This window comes from Pinus tabuliformis, chromosome 3_1, assembly GCF_031772625.1.
Source record: "Pinus tabuliformis cultivar Carrire ecotype Pingquan chromosome 3_1, CPIR1, whole genome shotgun sequence".
NCBI lineage: Eukaryota > Viridiplantae > Streptophyta > Pinopsida > Pinales > Pinaceae > Pinus > Pinus tabuliformis.
In genome coordinates, this window is record NC_142301.1 from 37440516 (window position 1) to 37461329 (window position 20814).

A 20814-nucleotide genomic window follows, 5' to 3' on the forward strand; every position below is an offset into this window, starting at 1 on the left:
GATTGATGCTATGTGATTCATTTCACTAGTTTCAATCCCACTTCTTCACCCCTACGAGCATCACCCGATGAAATGAGTGCTAAGTGAACTATTCAAAAATCATGAGAAATTAGTCAATTACGACTACCTATCATGGAAAGCTCGTGCACATATAGGGGATGCACACGTTAATGCAGAGAAGCACCCCAGACACTGAGGTCTCGGAACAGAGGATGCAACAGATTCAGCAAGCAGCGGCTCAGTGCGCTACCAACATCAACACAGTTCGAGGACAGTTGGAGGAACTCCATGCCAAGATTGCTGCACCAATAGAGTGACTCGAGGGTGAGTCATGATGTTTGTGTTGGGGGCCTGTTAGGCATGGAATCCCCCCGAGGCATGTTTTGGGGCTCAAATCCCATGTTTTGACCGAATAATGTTGTAAAGCCCTACGAATTGTGGGCACAAAAGTATGTTAGAGTCATAGGGTTGTCCGCCCTAGTTTGTAATGTAATGTCAGCCTACCCATGGTCTGCGGACCATGTGATTGTATAAATAGAGCGAGGCTCTAAGTGTAAAGAGGAGAAAAAAAGAAGTCTACGGGATTGAGTCGTAAGTGTCTAAGTGTGTCTTTGGGTCGTAGAGTAGGAGAAGGCTCTGCAGCTAAGTGCGTAGAGGCCTAGTTGTCCGGAGCTGAGTGTGTGAACCCATGCAGTTGAGTGCGCAGGGTGGAGTCAAGTCTGTAATCGAATAAGAGAATAATAAAGATAAGTTTTATCCCAATTCCGTGTATCTGTTCTTGATTTATTACATGTTTGATATCAATTGCAAATATATTGTTTATTTACTGCATGCACTTATATGAATGTTTTATATTGCTAAGTATACTTTACACATTCAAGTAAGCTAAGTTAATCAACTAACGGTGGAATACTAGTAAGGACTTGGGTAATAATAGCATTCGGACCCCAAGTAGGGCTTCGCGAAGGTAGCATCTCATGCTGTGAGGTACGGGTAAGTGCGCATAGCAACGTGCGTATAGGGTCAAACCGCAGACCACTTGAACTCATCAGACATCTCTAGGGTGTGGAAACCTAGTTCTAGCACCCTCCCATACTACTTCGGGTGAGACCTCAGTTCGCGCTCCATGGACTGTTGCTGAAAGGGCTAGTAGTACCGGGATTTGTTTGGCTAAATCACCTCTTAACCTGTGTTAGGTCCCAACAGTCCAACAAATTGTTAAGGCAAAAGGAAACAACATCAGCTAAGGAAAAGGTAGCGCAGGAAGTGACACAAAAAGCCATCGAGCAGAAAAAGGTTGTAGAAGCAGTAGCAGCAGCACAGGCGGCAGAAGAAGCAACAACGAAGGCGGATGCAGACCAAGCAACGTCATCACAAGGGCAGAAGGTAGAGGAAGCAGAAACGGAAAAATGGAGCGTGGACCCAAGGACCACGTCCACACACGTCAGAGAAAGCAGGACTGAGGAAGAAGGTCAAGGCCTCGAAGTTGGCCATTGACCCGATCACCTTAACCAAAGGTGACCACCATGACATCGATGAGACGGTTCGCGATGTCACTAATGAGACCCTTCAGGATTTTATGTAGGAGCACCAAACTATGTTAGGGGCTCTCAGGGCGCAGCTATAGGAGTTACAAGTGTGGCCCCCTCGGGTGGGTACCCTTTTGACCCACCTCATAGTAGGATCCTCGGTAGCAGAGTAGATGCTGCGTGCATGGATGGAAAACACAATAGTGTTACCAGAAGGGGCCCTAGTAGTAGCAAATGAGACCGACAGATTTACGGTTAACATTATCAAAGGCCTTGGCCTTAATTTGGGTGCCCTTCCGCGAGAGACACTGTATTTGCTACAGGATGGGATAATGACAGGGTTGTGTGCTAGGGAGAGCAACACGATCTTTATTCTTAGGAAACAAAAGATAAACATGGAACATCTCGGTCTGTAGCATGATGAATTGGTGTCACAGAACCAATAGTTGGTGCAGGTGGTAGATGACGCTTGCCAACGCATTCCGGAGCTGGCCATCCCAGCAAATCTACGAGTAGAGGTGCAGATCCACAGGTTGGTATCCGAAGTCCACGAGGCTAGAGAAGAAATGACCAAGGTTCAGCTGGAGATGAATCTTTAGATCACCGAGCTACAGTTAAAGGCGCAACCTTCCACTCCCCCAGAGGTTCGAGAACAATGCGCTACGCTATCACAATAGGATTGGAAGAAATTGGAGGTGTAGTGCAAGATTGTACCACTTTGTTGGAGCAAGCACTTGAGGTCCTCACAACTCTGCAGGAGGAACCCAACATCCAACGCCTGGAGACAGAGGTACGAGAACTTCAACATCAATATGACAGTGTCACAGGAACTACGCAGATAGTAGTCCTCTCTCAGCGACTTGCGAGGATGCAGCAAGTGAAGGAACTGAAGGAGCAGGTGGAAGCGGCGCAACATAAGGAGGCAGTTCTCAAAGTGCGCGTCCAGTCGTGGATCGACGAGCCTTTCACTATCATGGAAAACATCAAAGGAAAGCTCATGCACATACAAGGGATGCTCACATTAATGTAGTGAAGCACCGCAGACATGGAGGTCTCGGAACCGAGGATGCAACAAATTCAGCAAGCAGCGGCTCAGTACACGACCTTCATCAGTACAGTTGGAGGACAGTTGGAGGAACTCTGTGCCAAGATCCCTGCACCAACAGAGTGACTCAAGGGTGAGTCATGATGTTTATGATGGGGGCCTGTTAAGCATGGAATTCCCCCAAGGCATGTTTTGGGTCTCAAAGCTCATGTTTTGACCAAATAATGTTGTAAAGCCCCGCGAATTGCTGGCGCGGAAGTATGTTAGAGTCATATGGTTGTCCACCCTAGTTTGTAATGCAATGTCAGCCTACCCATGGTTCACGAACCATGGAATTGTATAAATAGAGTGAGGCTCTAAGTGTAAAGAGGAGAAAAAAACAAGTCTACGAGATTGAGTCATAAGTGTCTAAGTATGTCTTTGGGTCATAGAGTAGGAGAAGGCTCTGCAGCTGAGTGCACAGAGGCCTAGTTGTCCGCAGCTGAGTGCACGGACCCCTGCAGCTGAGTGCGCAGGGCGGAGTCGAGTCTATAACCGAAGAAGAGAATAATAAAGAGAAGTTTTATCCAAATTCTGTGTATCTGTTCTTGAGTTATTACATGTTTGATATCAATTGCAAATATACTATTTATTTACTGTGCGCACTTGTATGAATGATTTATATTTCTAAGTATACTTTACACATGCAATTAAGCTAAGTTAATCAACTAATGGTGGAATAATTGTAAGGACTTGGGTAATAATAGTGTTCAGCCCCCAAGTAGGGTTGTGTGAAGGAAACATCTCAGGTTGCAAGGTACAAGTAAGTGCGCGTAGTGACGTGCGCATAGGGTTGAACCGCGGACCACTTGAACTCATAAGACATCTCCAAGGTGCAGAAACCTAGTTCTATCAGCCTCCCATACTACTTCGGGTGAGACCTCAGTTCGTGCTTTGCAGACTGTTGCCGAAAGGGGTAGTAGTACCGAGATTTGTTTGGCTAAATCACCTCTGAACCTGGGTCAGGCCCCAACAAGCAAACATTTGTTGTGGAGTATAATGTGCAGAAAACTGTTTGTTGATTCAATGTGATCGACAAAATTCAATGAAATCTGTTAGCATATATTCACCACCTCTATATGATCTCAAAATTTTATTATGATTTCCACTTTCCTTTTCAACCATAGCTTTAAATATTTTAAATACAGAAAATTCCTCAGATTTATATTTCAGAAGATAAACCCATGTTTTTCAACTGTAGTCATCAATGAAAGTCAAAAAGTAAACATTACCTGTAACACCCTCCGAGGTAAATGTGCATATAAACAACATAATAGGAACAGAAATACAATAAACATATCATATATCATTTTTGGGATTCAACTCCTTTAAGTAAGTCATTCACATATGAACATTTCCATGAGAGGTAGTCCTAACTAACTAATTTCTCATGATTTTTGAATAGTTCACTTAGAATTCATTGCATTGAGTGATGCTCACAGGGGTGAAGAAGTGGGATTGAAACTAGTGAAATGAATCACATAGTGTCAATCATCACTTCCAGGGCTTGCACCTAGTAACCAGGTTTTCCCGGGAGGTCACCCATCCCAGATTTCCTCAGGCTCAAGTGTGCTTAATTGTGGAGTTTTCCCCACAATCAAGCCCACTTAGCTTGCTAGCCCATTTGCAAAACCTTAGCAATTATTGTTCCTCATTGACCATTCAAGTAGAGATCCATTAATTAACCATTCAAGTAGGGATCTTTACTTGAATGGTTCATGAGGTACAATACTTGCTAAGGTTTTGCAAATGGGGTAGCAAGCTAAGTGGGCTTGATTGTGGGGAAAACTCCACAGTTAAGCGCGCTTGAGCCAGAGGCGATCTAGGATGGGTGACCTCCCGGGAATTCCTTGTTATCGGGTGCAAGCCCCGGAAGTGATGATTGACACGATGTGATTCATTTCACTAGTTTCAATCCCACTTCTTCACCCCTGTGAGCATCACCCAATGCAATGAGTGCTAAGTGAACTATTCAAAAATCATGAGAAATTGGTCAGTTACGACTACCTCTCATGGACATGGTCATATGTGAATGACTTACTTACACAGTTGAATCCCAAAATTGATATCTAATATAATGCACTGCGTAAACCCCCTAATACTTCAATTCAAAAAGAGTGAAGGGATATCTACTTGAGTGAAGGGATATCTACTTGAATGGTTCATGAGGCACAATACTTGCTAATGTTTTGCAAATGGAGTAGCAAGCTAAGGTGGATTGATTGTGGGGAAAACTCCAAAGTTAAGCATGCCTGAGCCAGAGACGATCTGGGATGGATGACCTCCCGGGAAGTCCTAGTTATCGGGTGCAAACACCGGAAGTGATGATTGACACTATGTGATTCATTTCACTAGTTTCAATCCCACTTCTCACCCCTGCGAGCATCACCCGATGAAATGAGTGCCAACTAAACTATTCAAAAATCACAAGAAATTAGTCAGTTACAACTACCTGTACGAATTTACAAGGTAAGTTCCTCAGAAATAACACCAAAAGGACACCGCTCACAACCAGATCACAGATCAATACACCAGTATTTTTGACGTGGTTAAAACCCTCAAAGAGGGAAACAGTCCACGGCCTGAGCCAACGCGGCCACTTCAGGCAATTTGTTAATCAAAGAATGAAAATTTACATAAGCTTCTCTCATGCACGGATTACCCTACAAATGACCCTCCATGCGCTTTAAATAGAATTCATGGACCAATCGGGTGTCAAGCCACGGATCAAGTGTCGGTAATACCGAGGAGAGAATGAATCGTCGGATCACTACATATCGTGATCGTTGGATTGTAAGTTACAAAATGTACAACGGTAAAGAAACACACTTTACCTAACTCTATACCTAACTCTATACTAGACCAAGTTTACTTAACTATTTCCTATGTGTCGGAATATCCTAACATCCCCCCTTAAGAACAACTTGGGATAGGATTGAAGGATTTGCAAATATGACACAATAGGAGAAGGAAGGAGGCACTAGAGCCTATCCCCCCTTAGTGACAACTTCCTGAACTCCAACCATAAATCAAAGTTTAGTGAACTTCGCCTCTGTGAGAGCCTTTGTGAAGATGTTTGCAACTTGATCATCTGTTGAACAATATTGCACTTCAAGAACATGGTCGTGAATGAGCTTTCTGATGAAGTGCATGTGCAGTTCAATGTGTTTGCTGCGCTGATGTTGAACTGGATCTTTGCATAGCTAAATGGCACTTTGATTATCACACCAAAGTGTAGTCGGATGCTGCTGCTGAAAGCCAAATTATGACAGGATCTGACGAAGCAACAAGGCTTCCTTACTAGCTTCTACGCACCACGATACTCTGCTTCTTCTGATGAAAGAGAAATGGCAGCTTGTTTCTTACAAGCCCATGTAATAGGTCCTGAACCAAGAGTGAACACATAACCGACAGTAGACTTCCGATCATCAGGGTCACCAGCCCAATCGGAATCAGTGAAACCAACCAATAGAGGAGATGATTTTCCACTGTAATGAATCCCAAACTGAACTGTACCTCGAACATAACGAAGTATTCTTTTAGCTGCTTTCCAATGACTTTCACAGGGGTTTTGCATAAACCGAGAAACAAGGCCAATAGCAAAGGAAAGGTCAGGACGAGTATGGGTTAAATACAAGAGTTTTCCTACAAGTTGACGGTATAATGTAGCATCAACTTCAGGATAAGTACAAGTGACTGAAAGTTTGACTCCAGACTGAAAGGGAGAAGGGGCTGGCTTACAGTCTTCCATGTGAAAATGACGTAGAATATCACAAGCATACTTGGACTAGGAAAGGGAAATACCCTCCTTGGATTGCAAGACTTGAAGACCGAGAAAATAGTGTAAGTGTCCTAAGTCTGTCATTTCAAATTTCCTTTTGAGGCTAGACTTCACATGGTTTATAAGGTTGGGATCACTACCAGTAAGGATAAGATCATCAACATAAAGAACAAGGATGATAAGAGAGTTTCCCACTTTCTTGGTGTAGACAGTATTGTCAGAATGACACCTAGAAAAGCCAGATTCTAAAAGAAAGCTATCCATTTTGGCATACCAAGCCCGAGGAGCTTGCTTGAGACCATAAAGGGATTTCTTAAGTCGACAAACAAGGTTGGAGTCTGTTTGTATGAAGCCAATGGGTTGTTCCATATATATTTCTTCATGCAAGTCCCCATGCAAGAAGGCAGATTTAACATCCATCTGATGGACTTCCCATTTGAAAGAGGCAGCAAGGGAAAGAACAAGGCGGATAGAGTTCATTTTGGCAACAGGGGAGAAGGTTTCAGTGTAGTCAATGCCTTCAACCTGTGAAAAGCCCTTAGCAACAAGACGAGCTTTATGTTTATCAACTTTCCCATCTGGTCCATACTTGGTTCTGTAAACCCATTTGCATCTAACAAGTTTTCGTCCCTTTGGTAAAGGAACAAGATCCCATGTATCATTTGCCAATAATGAATGATATTCTTCATTCATAGCTGCTTCCCAATCTGGATGGCCTGAAGCTTCTGCAAAGGTGTCAGGATCATAATTTACTGGAGCTTGAGCCAGTAAAGAAGAGGCTCTCTCGAACTGAGAACGTGTGCGTCGCTGATCTGTAGGATCACCGGCAAGATCACTTGCTGCATCTCGAGTAGCACGAACCCATTTTGGAAGCTCAGGAGCTGAAGGAGGATCCTGAGATGGTGGAGGAGGCTTGTCATCCTCACTTTCATCATCTGAAGAAGAAATGTTTTCAAAGGTAGAAGAGATAGGGAGAGGTGGCACATCCGCCGGACTAGGCTCGCAGGCCGATATATTTTCATCAAATTTTACATCTCTTCTAATGATAACATTTTTGGACTTAAATGGAATAAGTCTATAGCCTTTGAAATCTTCAGAATATCCAACAAAAGTACATTTTTCACTCTTAGGTTCTAAAGCTTTATTCTTTTCATCTGGAATATGGGCCCACGCTTCACTTCCAAAAACACGAAGTGACTTACATCTGGTTTAATTGAACTCCATGCTTCTTCTGGAGTGATATTCTTTAGAACCTTAGTAGGAGTACGATTTATTATATAATTTGCACAGTTAATTGCTTCTGCCCAAAAACTAAGACTAAGTCCTTTAGATTGTAGCATACAATTAGCCATTTCCCTTAAGGTGCGATTCTTCCTTTCAGCTACACCATTTTGTTGTGGAGTGTATGGAACGGTATGTTGCATTTGAATTCCATTCTCAGTGCAAAAGTTGATGAATGTGTTTTTAACATATTCTCCACCATTATCAGATCTTAGCTTAAGAATTTGATGTCCAGATTGTTTTTCAACAAAGGCCTTGAAGGCCAAAAATGTGTTAAATACTTCGCTCTTGAGTTTTAAGAAGTATACCCAAGTGCGTCTGGAGAAATCATCAATGAAAGTTAAGAAATACTTGCAACCAGAGAATGAAGCAACTGGAAGTGGACCACATAAATCACTATGCACAAGCTGTAAAGGGGCTGAGGCGTGCCAAGAGGCACGTTTTTCAAAACTGTCCCGATGATGTTTTTTGAGTACACATCCGGAACAAACACCATCTCTGCAAGATACCATAGGAAGACCTGTCACCATATTTTCTTTACATAGATGCTGAAGGGAGAGATAGTTTAAGTGACCAAATCGCTCATGCCAAAGTTTGCTCACTTCATCGTTATGAGCAAAAAATACTGAGGGAAGATTTGATGACCCAAAGTTGTGAAACTTATACAACCTTGTAGAATCATCAACAATTCTAGTAGCCAAAATCTATTTAGGATCTTTTAAGTCCTTGATTACAACATCATGAGGTGAAAATTCAACGATTTTACCTTCACCTGAATGAGTTATCTAATATACAGATAGAAGGTTGTAGGATAAGGTTGGAACACATAATACATCATTAAACTGACCATTGTCTAGATGAACAGTTCCAGTCCCTACAACATTAAGAGATCTATCATCACCAACATATATATTTTTGGTGTTACAATCATTTAAAGAAGAAAACATGGCTTTGTTTTTGGCCATGTGATAAGAAGCTCCAGAATCAATGAGCCACTCATGAGAATGAGAAGAAGAAGATACATTTAATGCATAGCCAGACCGAGATGCTTGACAACCACATGCAGAAAGTGCCATTCCTGAAGATGAAGTTGAAGTTGAAGATTGCCCCAAATAGATGTTATGCTTCTTCATTGCTGCTTCCAAGGCTTCCATCTTTTTAAAGCATTTTGATTCTAAGTGGCCATCTCGATTACAAAAATTGCAATGTCTATCAGTCTTCTTCCCTTTGTTTTTATTTGTCTTATCATTTTGTTGAAATGATTTTTCATTTTGGGGCTGAAATTGCTTAGGACCCTTGTTTGGTTTAGGACCATTCTTTTTAGGATATGACTTCTTAGGATTCTTTGAATTTGGTTGCTGCTGGGCGGCTAACGCTTTCTTGGAAGAGTTTCCAAGATTAAGAAGACCAAGGTGTAAGAGTTTTTCTTGTTCTCTTATTAAAGAATCACAAAAAGAGTCAAAGGAAGGGGGCTTGTAGTCTTTTCCTTGAGAAATGAAGGCTTCTCTTGTAGAATGGAAGGTGGAAACAAATACAGAGTAGGCTGGTCCCAACTTAGTAAGGATGGAATAAATAAGGTTACTATCTTCTTTCTTAACCTTAACACTTTCCAAGAGATATCTAAGGGTCTTGAACTTGGACAAGAAATCTTCAATGCAAGAAAAATTATTAGGGTCCAATGTAAGCAACTCATTTTCAAGCTGATGGGCTCTAATTTCATTTTTAATCCCAAAAACTTTAGTGATTTGTTCCAATGCTTCATTAGGAGTATCAAGTTCTGCAATATGGAATCTAAGATCAGGAGAAATAGACATCCCTATCAAACCACGTGCTTGATCTTGTCTATTTTCCCATTTAGCAACCTTATCTTCATCCTTCGGTTTCTTCTCTTGGCCTGTGGCTATTCTGTAGAGACCTTTACTTCTAAGTAAATCCTCAATGTAGGACAACCATTGGAAGTAGTTGGTGCTGTCAAGGGTAACTTGGTATTGACTTTCCATTTCAACAGAAACTGAAGCTAAAGATGCTGAAAGTAAGTGTTCCAATGGATAGATCTTGAAAACTTAGGCTGGTTTAAAAAAAACGGCTCTGAAAAAGGCTTACGGATGAAGAAGTTATGGCTTTTTGAAAAAAAGTTGTTGAAGTTGCCGACGAAGTGTGGGAATGTGCGGAAATGAAAATGTCCGCCCCCACAAAATGGAGACTTGAACCCAAGACCTCTACTCTCTTAAAATAGCTTTGAACCAATTGATCTATACAAAAAATTTGAGAGAGAGAGAGAGAGAGGGAGGGGGGGGGGGCTTTGGGTTGCGTGCTTGCTTTGAGAAAGCTCTTTTTCCCTACAAAACAAAAAACACAAAACCCAACACGGACATGCAAAGAAAACGAACCTTATGGCTCGAAGTTAGCTTTAGCCAAAAAACTAAATATTTTCAAAAATGAACCTTGCGGCTCAAAGTTAGCTTTGGCCGGAAACTTAATATTTTCCTCAATGTTTCTGATTTTCCGAGATCACCCTAAGGCGCAGGGAAAAGAGCATACGCATGAGAAAAATCCTTCCTTTCTGTTTCTGATTTGCCTAGATCGCATAGAGTCACAGGGCAAAGAGCATACGTAGAAATGAAAGGTATAGATCCGTTAATAAAAAGGCTAAATAAACCGAAACCGAAATAAACAGAGAGAAAATAACAATAAACTGCAAATAAACACTGTATACCTCCAGATCTTAAAAATGATGCAGCTAGGGCTACCGGAAACCTTTTCGCGTGAAACGAAAGGGGTTCCTCACTGGAATAGATGCTCCGAACACAACAGAGCAGTCCTCTCGGCCCGAAAGCAGTCAGAAACAGTAGATCTAGGAAATGGCAGTCGGATGCAGTTCTGCCGGCTTCAGATTTGGATCACCAACGGACGCGGCCCTCAAATAGCTCTGATACCATGTAGGAATTTACAGGGTAAGTTCCTCAGAAAGAACACCAAAAGGACACCGCTCACAACCAGATCACAGATCAATACACCAGTATTTTTGACGTGGTTAAAACCCTCAAAGAGGGAAACAGTCCACGGCCTGAGCCAACGCGGCCACTTCAGGAAATTTATTAATCAAAGAATGAAAATTTACATAAGCTTCTCTCATGCACGGATTACCCTACAAATGACCCTCCATGCGCTTTAAATAGAATTCATGGACCAATCGGGTGTCAAGCCACGAATCAAGTGTCGGTAATATCGAGGAGAGAATGAACCGTCAGATCACTACATATCGTGACCGTCGGATTGTAAGTTACAAAATGTACAACGGTAAAGAAACAAACTTTACCTAACTCTATACTAGACCAAGTTGTACTTAACTATTTCCTATGTGTCGGAATATCCTAACACTACCTCACATGGAAATGGTCATACGTGAATGACTTAATATAGTTGAATACCAAAAATGATATCTAATATAATGCACTGCGTAAACCCCCTAATACTTAAATTCAAAAAGAGTGAATTTATCTCTACTTGAATGGTTCATGAGGCAAAATACTTGCTAAGGTTTTGCAAATGGGGTAGCAAGCTAAGTGGGCTTGATTGTAGGGAAATCTCCACAGTTAAGCGCGCTTGAGCCAGAGGCGATCTGGGATGGGTGACCTCCCAAGAAGTCTTGGTTACCAGGTGCAAGCCCGAAAGTGATGATTGACGCTATGTGATTCATTTCACTAGTTTCAATCCCACTTCTTGACCCCTATGAGCATCACCTGATGCAATGAGTGCTAAGTGAACTATTCAAAAATCATGAGAAATTAGTCCATTACGACTACCTCTTATGGAAATGGCCATACGTGAATGAATTACTTAACGCAGTTGAATCCCAAAACTGATATCTAATATAATGCACTGTGTAAATCCCATAATACTAAAATAAAAATATCATCCATCAAAATCCATATATACATCAGCACATTTGCACATGAAAATCAAGGGAATGAATTTTTCATTAATTAATGCAATGAACCAACTGGTGATGGGACTACCACGTTCCACCCGACCATAGATTGGCTGAGCCAAGTCTCTCTTCAGCCAATCACCCTCGTGCCATATTCCAAGCATGAATGTGGGACTCATAGAAAACATCAAAAAACACCAATCAATGTGCATGCCACCAGAGTTCTCTACCTACAGCATGAGGAATTTGAGTGCCTCCTAGTCTCTCGGGCTTTACCATGCATCCACAGTTTGATCCAGGGATCATTAGGCCCTACACTGAGACATACTGTCCAGGCTTTACTATTCATTCCATCCTGGAATCACTAGGCCCAATGGAGAGAAAATCCACCTCTTGGCTTTATCGTATATCCCACCATTCACCGACAAATATTCCTAAGCCCACCGAGGCACACAATTTGGCTTTATTGCAACCCACAGTCTGGCTCAGGGGTTACTAGGCCAGTGGCTTTGTGCATCCTCAGTCTGGTTCAGGGACCACTACCACCATGTGATTTTCAATTCAGAGATCCACCCCACTCAGATTCGAATCCAATCCAGCCATCCCCCACAAAACGCATGAGAGAACCCATCTCATCAAAGCTATCAGGAAATGGCAAGGCTAGGCTGAAAATACTGTCACGCCTAGTAAGACCCATGCCATGGTAGAAAAGAAACACATGCAATCCCATGCATGCCAAATCTAGCAAGGAAAATACACATGCAAGTTGATACCTGCAATGAAGCCTGTTGTCGCTTCTTGATCCTTGGTTTCTCTTGCCTTCTTTTCCTTTCTTGCTCCAATGCCAAAGTGCTTCATGAAAAATCTATGTATGAAAGAGCATGAGAGAGAGAGAATAATGAGAGAGCTCTAAAGCTAAACTGACCAGCATCTCTTTCTGAGATAGGTTGGGGCTTTTCTCTTCTACAGAGAAAGGCCATGTCTTTCAAGCCCCCTCTCGCTTGCTCACTCACCTACCCCCAAGCAATGGAAAGATATCCCGCCAAGCTATCCCTCACTCAAACAATATCGAAAGTCTTCTGCCACAATGGGTTCCTTCATGGAATGCCTGTCAGAGAGGAGCTTGATCATGGTGTTCTTTCTCGATCACACTTGCTTGATCGAACCACTCAATTTGAGTAGGGGTGTTCATTCAGTCACCACACTGTCCTTACCAAGAAACCTTGCTTTTGGTATCTCATCCATGCTTATCCTAGCATGCCGCAAACCACACTGCTTTCACTTTGTTGATGTATCCTTCAACATTACCTGTCATAACATAAACACGGCATAATACAAGTATATAATACTAAATCATATCCACATGATACTAACCTCATATATTTGTCATCACTACTCTTTCCAATTGATTCCTCGTAGATCAGGAACCTCTTCATGTCATTCTCCTGCATAAGCAAACATTCCTCCACAAGAATGATCCATGACAACGCTGTTAGATAGTAACATAGATACCTAGATACATACATACATACATACATATATAAACGTTAGCATAAAAAATTCATTATATTGTCAGACAAAAACATACATACATGCATATACAATCATTAGCATAAAACAATCACAGTCATGTTAGACAACGACATTCATACATATATATTTTGTATATGTATATAAGCATAACAAAATCATAATTATAACATAATTACCAGATAACATAAGGTCTAGGCTAAGAGAACTTCCTTATTTATGCAACACATACCCAACATTGAGAACAATAGTTCCCAACATATCCAAGGCATATGATGCCTCAAATCCATTTACTTTACCTTTTCATGTTACCTTCTTATGACTATACTGCTACAGTCCATTTACCACAATGGACCCAGCTAATCCAGCTGACTGTCATAGCCTTACCTTTTGTTGCGTTTACTCATGCACATAGATTCATCCGAATCTTACATTACCTTTTGAGTACCACACATCTCTCCTCAAGCTACATTAACTTTCCTCTTTCCCAACCAATTCCCAAGATTCAAAACGTAAAAGGTAAGACAAGAAACAAAAAAGAAGAAGACAATAAAAACCCATAACAACATGACTTTGCAAACAAAGTGGTATGACCATACACTAGACATAATAAAAGTTGCAAATCCAGCTCAACAATTTATAAAAGACCAAAAGCACAAGACTAACAACAAACATCATGACTCAATCCCCATGGTTCCCAGGGAAAACTCAACCCAAGCCATCTTCAAGATTTCATGGCAACCTGTATTGCCATGCAACTCCCTACATCATGTTGCCATGAACACATAACTATCAATGTATAATTAAGCATAATAATACACCAACTACCTCATCTAATTGTGCCAAGCACACTACTTGCAACTGAACACATCCACACCATCTCTCAAGGGACTCCAATCCTTTAACAGATCCACCTATAGCTAAATACTAGCTAATATACCTTTTTACCTTGTTGGAATCGAGGCTTACCATATGTTCTCACACCACTCAACTATTAGTTATATAGGCATATCAACTGTTACCTTTTCATGCTAATACCAAGCATGTTACCTTGCAATTGCTCACACATGTCAACCACATGTTCTAAATATCAAGACAATCATATATATCAATTTGAAATCAACTTTTACAAACAATCATGTCATAATCCATAGTCATTAGACATAATACTATAACTATCACCTACTATACTAAAGTACATATCAACTACCTCAACACATATATTTTAGTGCAATCATCTTAAAACAAGATCATTTGAACGCATACTCATATTATGCAATTCATCAAACATTCATACCATGTTAAATAAATCAACTAGATGATAATCAACAGTCAAGCACCAAATATATGACATAAGAAACTGATACCTTAGTGTATCTCAAGGGAGGTGATCTTGTCTACACAATCAATCTAGTTAGCACGATATAACTTTACAACAAATCAACGCAAGCACTCATAAGATCATGATATCCATAACAATATCTAACTAACATGTTGACATCGTAAACTCATACACATATGCAAAGTCAATTTAGATTAGTATGACACCATCTCACATATATGTTGGTTCATACCTGAATATTGCAACCATAACCATTTGCATAGGTCAAACTAGGTTAACACAGTACATATAACATAAAGATCTTTAAGGCAATGAACATAGCCATCACACATATGACCAATCCAAATTATAACATCAATATCTCAATGAAATGACCCTAATCATCAAGTTAATAGCATATAACAACAATAAGCTATATATCATACTCATCGACAACATACAACATAATCATCAGGTTATCTAATATAAAACAACAATAGCAATGCATACAACTACAGGTTACTATCATTCTTGACTATTTGACACAAGTGCATATAACCACACTAATCATCTAACATCTATCATGAATGTAACCGTAACATCAAATACATGTTCATAAACCTAATGTATATAACCCTAATGCATATAATAATCTTTAACTTACGTACCTGCATGCCAAACATATAATACCTGTATGCCGATTTTATCTTATCTCAAATTCCAATGCCGCAACATCATTATAATGATCTTCATCTCCTGCTCTATCTCAACCAACATATTAGCATCATAACATCCAATAGCACTATGATGACCTAAATTACACACAATGACTTCACAAGGAATATTTGACCTATTATACATGCATACTATAACCAAGACCATACATGCATAACAACTGTATATAGACATATAACAAATTAGTACCAAACCATACACACATTATTCTAGCTAGCGTCCAGTCATCAATGCATGACCATATCAACTACACAAACCATGACCTTATGCATGACAACAACCATTAATCCATTGTACACATTGCCACATGCAACCAACAATATACATAAGCGATGTCAAATCAACTACACCTACGCATAAACGCATGTAGTCGAACATAAGCGATCAAATCTTGTAATCAACCTACAAGATTGATACATGTAATCAAAAGTATTCAAAAACGTAACTTAACATACAAGGATGTAAGTAGGTATCATGAAATCAACATGTAAGCGACATATAATCCATACACAGCCAGTCAAGTCTTCCAAAAATCAAGGCATCGTGTCTATTAATTTGAAATCAGCATTCACAAATACTAACAACCTATAAACATACCCCTTACTATCCATGGTCCACACTAAGGTAGAAGGAGGAAGCTAATATAATGGCTCGATCTCCAATGTCCAATTATGGAAATGGGATCTCCAAAGCTCTACTAAATTTAACCACACTTGAAAATAACAATGTAAACTTTGAAACGAGAACTGATACTGTTACCCGTTTTGTAGAGGTGGCAAAAAAATGACCCGATTTTCAAAAGTGGTGATGCAGAATACACATGTTTTTTTAGAACATGGTTTTTGGAACTTTAATTTTTTTCATGTGCATTAAGTTTTAGAATGGTAGTGAATGGTAGTGATTTTCATCCTGATTTTAAAAAGTGAGTATTCTGCATCACACCCTTTTTTTAAAAGACCTATTTTTTGACTTTAAATTTTCTAGTGTGTGAAATGTAAAAAATTATTTTCTAAATTTGATAGTTTCTGAAGTCGTCATTGTATTCATATTTTCTTGTTCTCTATCTTATTTTTTATTTTTTTTAGTGGGGTTTTTATTGTTTTGCGTTTTTAAATTAGAAAGTCGATAGTTTGAATTTTAGATAATCTACATGTTTAGACATCCTTAATTATTTTTTCAATCCACATGAAATAATTGTTTCTAAAAAACAACATTTTTTAACAATGGACATAAAAAATAACCATTTTTAACATAAATATAACAAAAAACTAAACGTTTTGATAATTTTTTGCTAGAATTAACATGTCAAAATCACAATTTTTATACAAAAATATTAACTAAAAATGGTCAAATAATATTTTTTTTTATGAATTACATGTCAAAAAGATAATAATAACTACTTTTTTTTTCAAAAAATAATGATTAACTTAAAAATCAATGCAGAAATCACATATTACCAATATTGAACATATAACAACCCTAATTGAGTGTTTATTCTTCTCATAAAATGTCAAAGTCAAAACATTGCAAAGCTTGATTTACAAGCATAACTTAAATTTAATCAACAATGTCACGTAATCCAAATTCTTCGTCCTCTAGAGTTTCATCATTGTCCTCTTCCACATTATTTTCTGTTTCATTTTGGTCATTTTCCTCTTCTAATGGGTCTTTGATGTCTGCAAATCTCCCAATATATGTCTTTCCAAACATTCCATGTAATGGTGGTTGGGGTTCCTTTACCTTTTTTGCCACACGTGATTCACTAAAGTCCCCTTTCTTCAACCCAATTTCTTGCATTGCATCTCGAAGAAATTGAAGAGCATTAATTCTTTGCTGAATGAAATTGCATTGTAATGGATCTTTCTCAATTGCCGTTAGATCTAGCAAGGAGATTCGATGATTAAGGATATGTATGTAGGTAAAGCGATGTCTTCCTCTGCCGTTAGATCTAGTGAGGAAATTCGACGATTAAGGATATGTATGTAGGTCAAGGTGAGTGTTATCCTTTGAGTTTGTTGTGCTTCATGGTGGGAATCGGTGGATTTTGGGTGGACTACATGCTCGAGGGTTATCCCCCCGTTCAGACCCAAAATCCTTTTAGAATGGTCTGTATTTCCTCATTGGGTTTGATTCTAATTTTAACGTGGTTGCAGGTTCTCGCCCCGATATGAGCCTCATCCTTCAGATCTTTGAGGGGTGATCGAACGGTATTGACTTATGTTTGTTTTTCGAGGGTTTTGTTGTTCTGTTTGTGGGTCTATGGCTTTAAGCAGTTTGATATTTCTTTAGCCCAAAGTTCCTTGGGGACTGTTGTATTTTATGTATTTTTCTTTCCGATTTAATGAAATAGAAGTTACAACTCTTAGTTTAGCAAAACAAAAAGAAAATTGTCTGAGGGGGAGTTCCAGTACAGGTACCAGTTCCCATTGGTTGGGTAGAGCATCTTTCTATTCACTATGGTTTTGTGGTAGGCCAAGTCATTTATTCATATAAGCGAATGAATGTTAAACATGTATTTTTTTTTTTTTTCTGATTTTTGTCTTTATTTTTTATGCTTGTGGTTATTCCAATGTATTAATGTTTTGTAATTTGAAAATTATGAAATCAAAAGAGGAATGTAATATTTCTTTGGGTTAGGTTAGTTATCGAGGTGAATAAACAAACTATAAGTCATTGAACCAAAGGGGAACAATCATAAACGCTAATTAATAGGCTTGAAGATTGCTGCAAGCCCTAGGTTAAGCCTGCATTATCCACAGACTAAACACACATACACACACACACATATAAGTACTCTTGAAAACATAAAAAAATGTGTAAATGAATGTGTAGATTGTTGTTAATACTAAGTGAATTTATTGTTCTAGATATTTCTATCTAACACACATAAACATAATATGTTGAATGAAGGCTTTCAAGCTATTTTTGAAAAGTATCAACTGTAACTAATATAATGTAATGAGAAAAATATCAGAGTCGAAGAAAGTAATACATGAGAGCTGAGAAAAATTGAAAGAAAAACTAATTTAAAATTAGTAATATTAGTAATATATGTCAAGCATACTATTATAGGATTTATCATTCACATGTGTTTCCTTCCAAGGTGTTTAATACCCAAAATGGTGAAACAAAATTTAGATGTGAGAACATAAGGGTTTTTCTTTATTTTTCTAATGAAAAATGAACAACCACCAAAGAAGATGTACAAGCAACATGCATAACATAATAGGTAACCTTTTACTATCCCTAGCAAAACATAATTAATTTTTTTTACATCTAGTTGCCTGGGGATACCATAGTTCTCCACACAATGTACCCAGATATGATTTATAAAGCACTTGTACAATCGACAATTTGTATAGAAAACCATAAAAGGAATATACTACATAATTAAATCTCCACAGGTAACCTCAAAAGAGCATGTTCTAGTAATGTAAGTGTGAGCAGTCAAAGACTCATTAAGAAGAAAGACAAACATTTCTAAAATGTATTTGGTGAGAGTTATAAACCCCAACTCGTAAGCTTTTCACGCCAAAAAGGGTTCTTGGTCAAAACATTAAGTTATGAAAATTAAAGAGAAATATAACCAATTAAAAATAATCCACTCAATTAAAATATAGCATCTATCATCACTTATTTTTATTATACTTTATTAATATCCTAATTAAAACCGTAAAAAAATTAAATTACATTTATAATACAAAACCATGAGTACACACCATGAGATAATATTTTAAAAAATTATTGTGCCAATGAATGCATGATACTTGAGAACACCAATGTTCTAAAAATTATTACAACGCACAATTGATGATCCATTATAATAAATTGGGAATCAATGACTTTTACTCATTATTTTGGCAGAAAACTTTAAGTTTAATATTCAATGAATATAACAAAGGGTAATTTAGACTAGATTTTTTTTATTTTCCACCCGCCCCCCACGCCCAGAAAGATCTAATAAGCACCTTCAAATTACCGAGCTTGATATTGCATACTCTAATCATAATATTTGACTACCTACACCATATCTATGTGTGAAAGCTCTGAAATGTTCATCCATCCGGAAACCTACCAAGAAGTAGTGGAAGATATGGCGGATATATATATATATACCATGGATTTGGCACCCTAGATCACTCTTTCTTCACTATAATAGCACAGAATGGATATATGAATACTTTCTACAATATAATAGCATGACTAGGGATGTAAATAGCATAAATATAATCAAAACTTTATTCGGGAAGATATGGTACATACTGTTTCAGAAATTTGTAATTTTTCTACTTCAACTTGAAACTTCTAATAATTTTTTTAATATAATAGAAGATTCAAATTCAAACTTACTCATTGTGATCGGGTCGCATATGTCAAGCACTTATTTTAATGTAAACGAACCCTTGTGTAAGTATTCCGAGATTCAAATTTAAATGATTATATATATAATACGAAGGTATGTGACATTAATATAGATTGCATAAAAAAAAATTCAACGTTATAATTATCTAACAACTGTAGTTTAAAGATAAAATATTTTTTGAAACTACTCAATTACCTTATTGTCGAATGCTAAATACAATTTCTTGAAACTATGCTTCGAACGATCAGAGTTCCGTTAAAAATGATAACAATCGTGGGCTTGCTTATATTCTCATGGAGATCTTTATTGTGGAATACTAAATACAATTGCTTAAAACTGTAGTTCAAACGTTGAGAGTCAAGTTAAAAATGATAACAATTGTGGGCGTGCTTAGATTCTTAGGGAGCTCTAAATTCTATCGTGCATTTGGTCTTGTTATTTCTGTTGTACTACCAAATGTCTTGATTTTGTATTAAGACTCTAAGAAATTGTGTTCGATTATCGATTACCATTCAGCCCTGCTACTGTTTAGTATGTAGAGATTATATTTATGCTATTTACATCCCTAGTCTTTCTACAATATAATAGCATAGAATGGAGCGTCGATTCCGGGAATCGACGCTCCGGCAATATTCTTTCAACTTGCTTGTTTTAGGATGGTCTATATGCTGAATAGAGAGTATCCATTTTGAATTGGGTAGAAGACCTCGATTCTCTTCATCCAACCTAATAGAAAAGGGTTGTTAATTGATACCTTCCTTCATAGAGTATGTATGTGTAAGACCGGAATGTTTAAAAAATTGATGAGCTATAGTAGGCCCCTGATTGAGAATCGTTGTTAATGAATATGACAGACAAGCGTGCCGTCTATACTCTACAGAGGTAAGAGCACTTGCTCTGAGGCTGTTGGAGGCAATTTCGGAGAGCCTTGGACTGGAGGTCGATTTCCTGGACAAAGCACCAGGGAAGCACGAGCAACATATGGCTGTGATTTTGTACCCCGAGCAGCGGAATCCCGAGCATACATTTGGTCTAGAACCACATTCAGATCGGGATGTCCTCACACTTCTTCTTCAAAATGAAGTGCCCGGTTTACAAGTGCTGCACAATGGAAACTGGATTGCTATGAACCCTGTTCCTAATTCTTTTATTATCAACATCGGCGATCATTTACAGGTTCCATCAAACTGCTTGGCTGTCTAATTAATTTCATCTTCTTATTAAATTTTTTATTTTCAGAATAATTAAATAATTGATTT

General features: G+C 38.5%; 1 pseudogene; it reads left to right on the top strand.

The window, feature by feature from the left end:
- The first annotated feature begins 2574 nt into the window (after positions 1-2574).
- On the top strand, positions 2575-20758 carry LOC149185654 (protein DMR6-LIKE OXYGENASE 2 pseudogene; annotated as a pseudogene).
- The last annotated feature ends 56 nt before the right edge of the window (positions 20759-20814 follow it).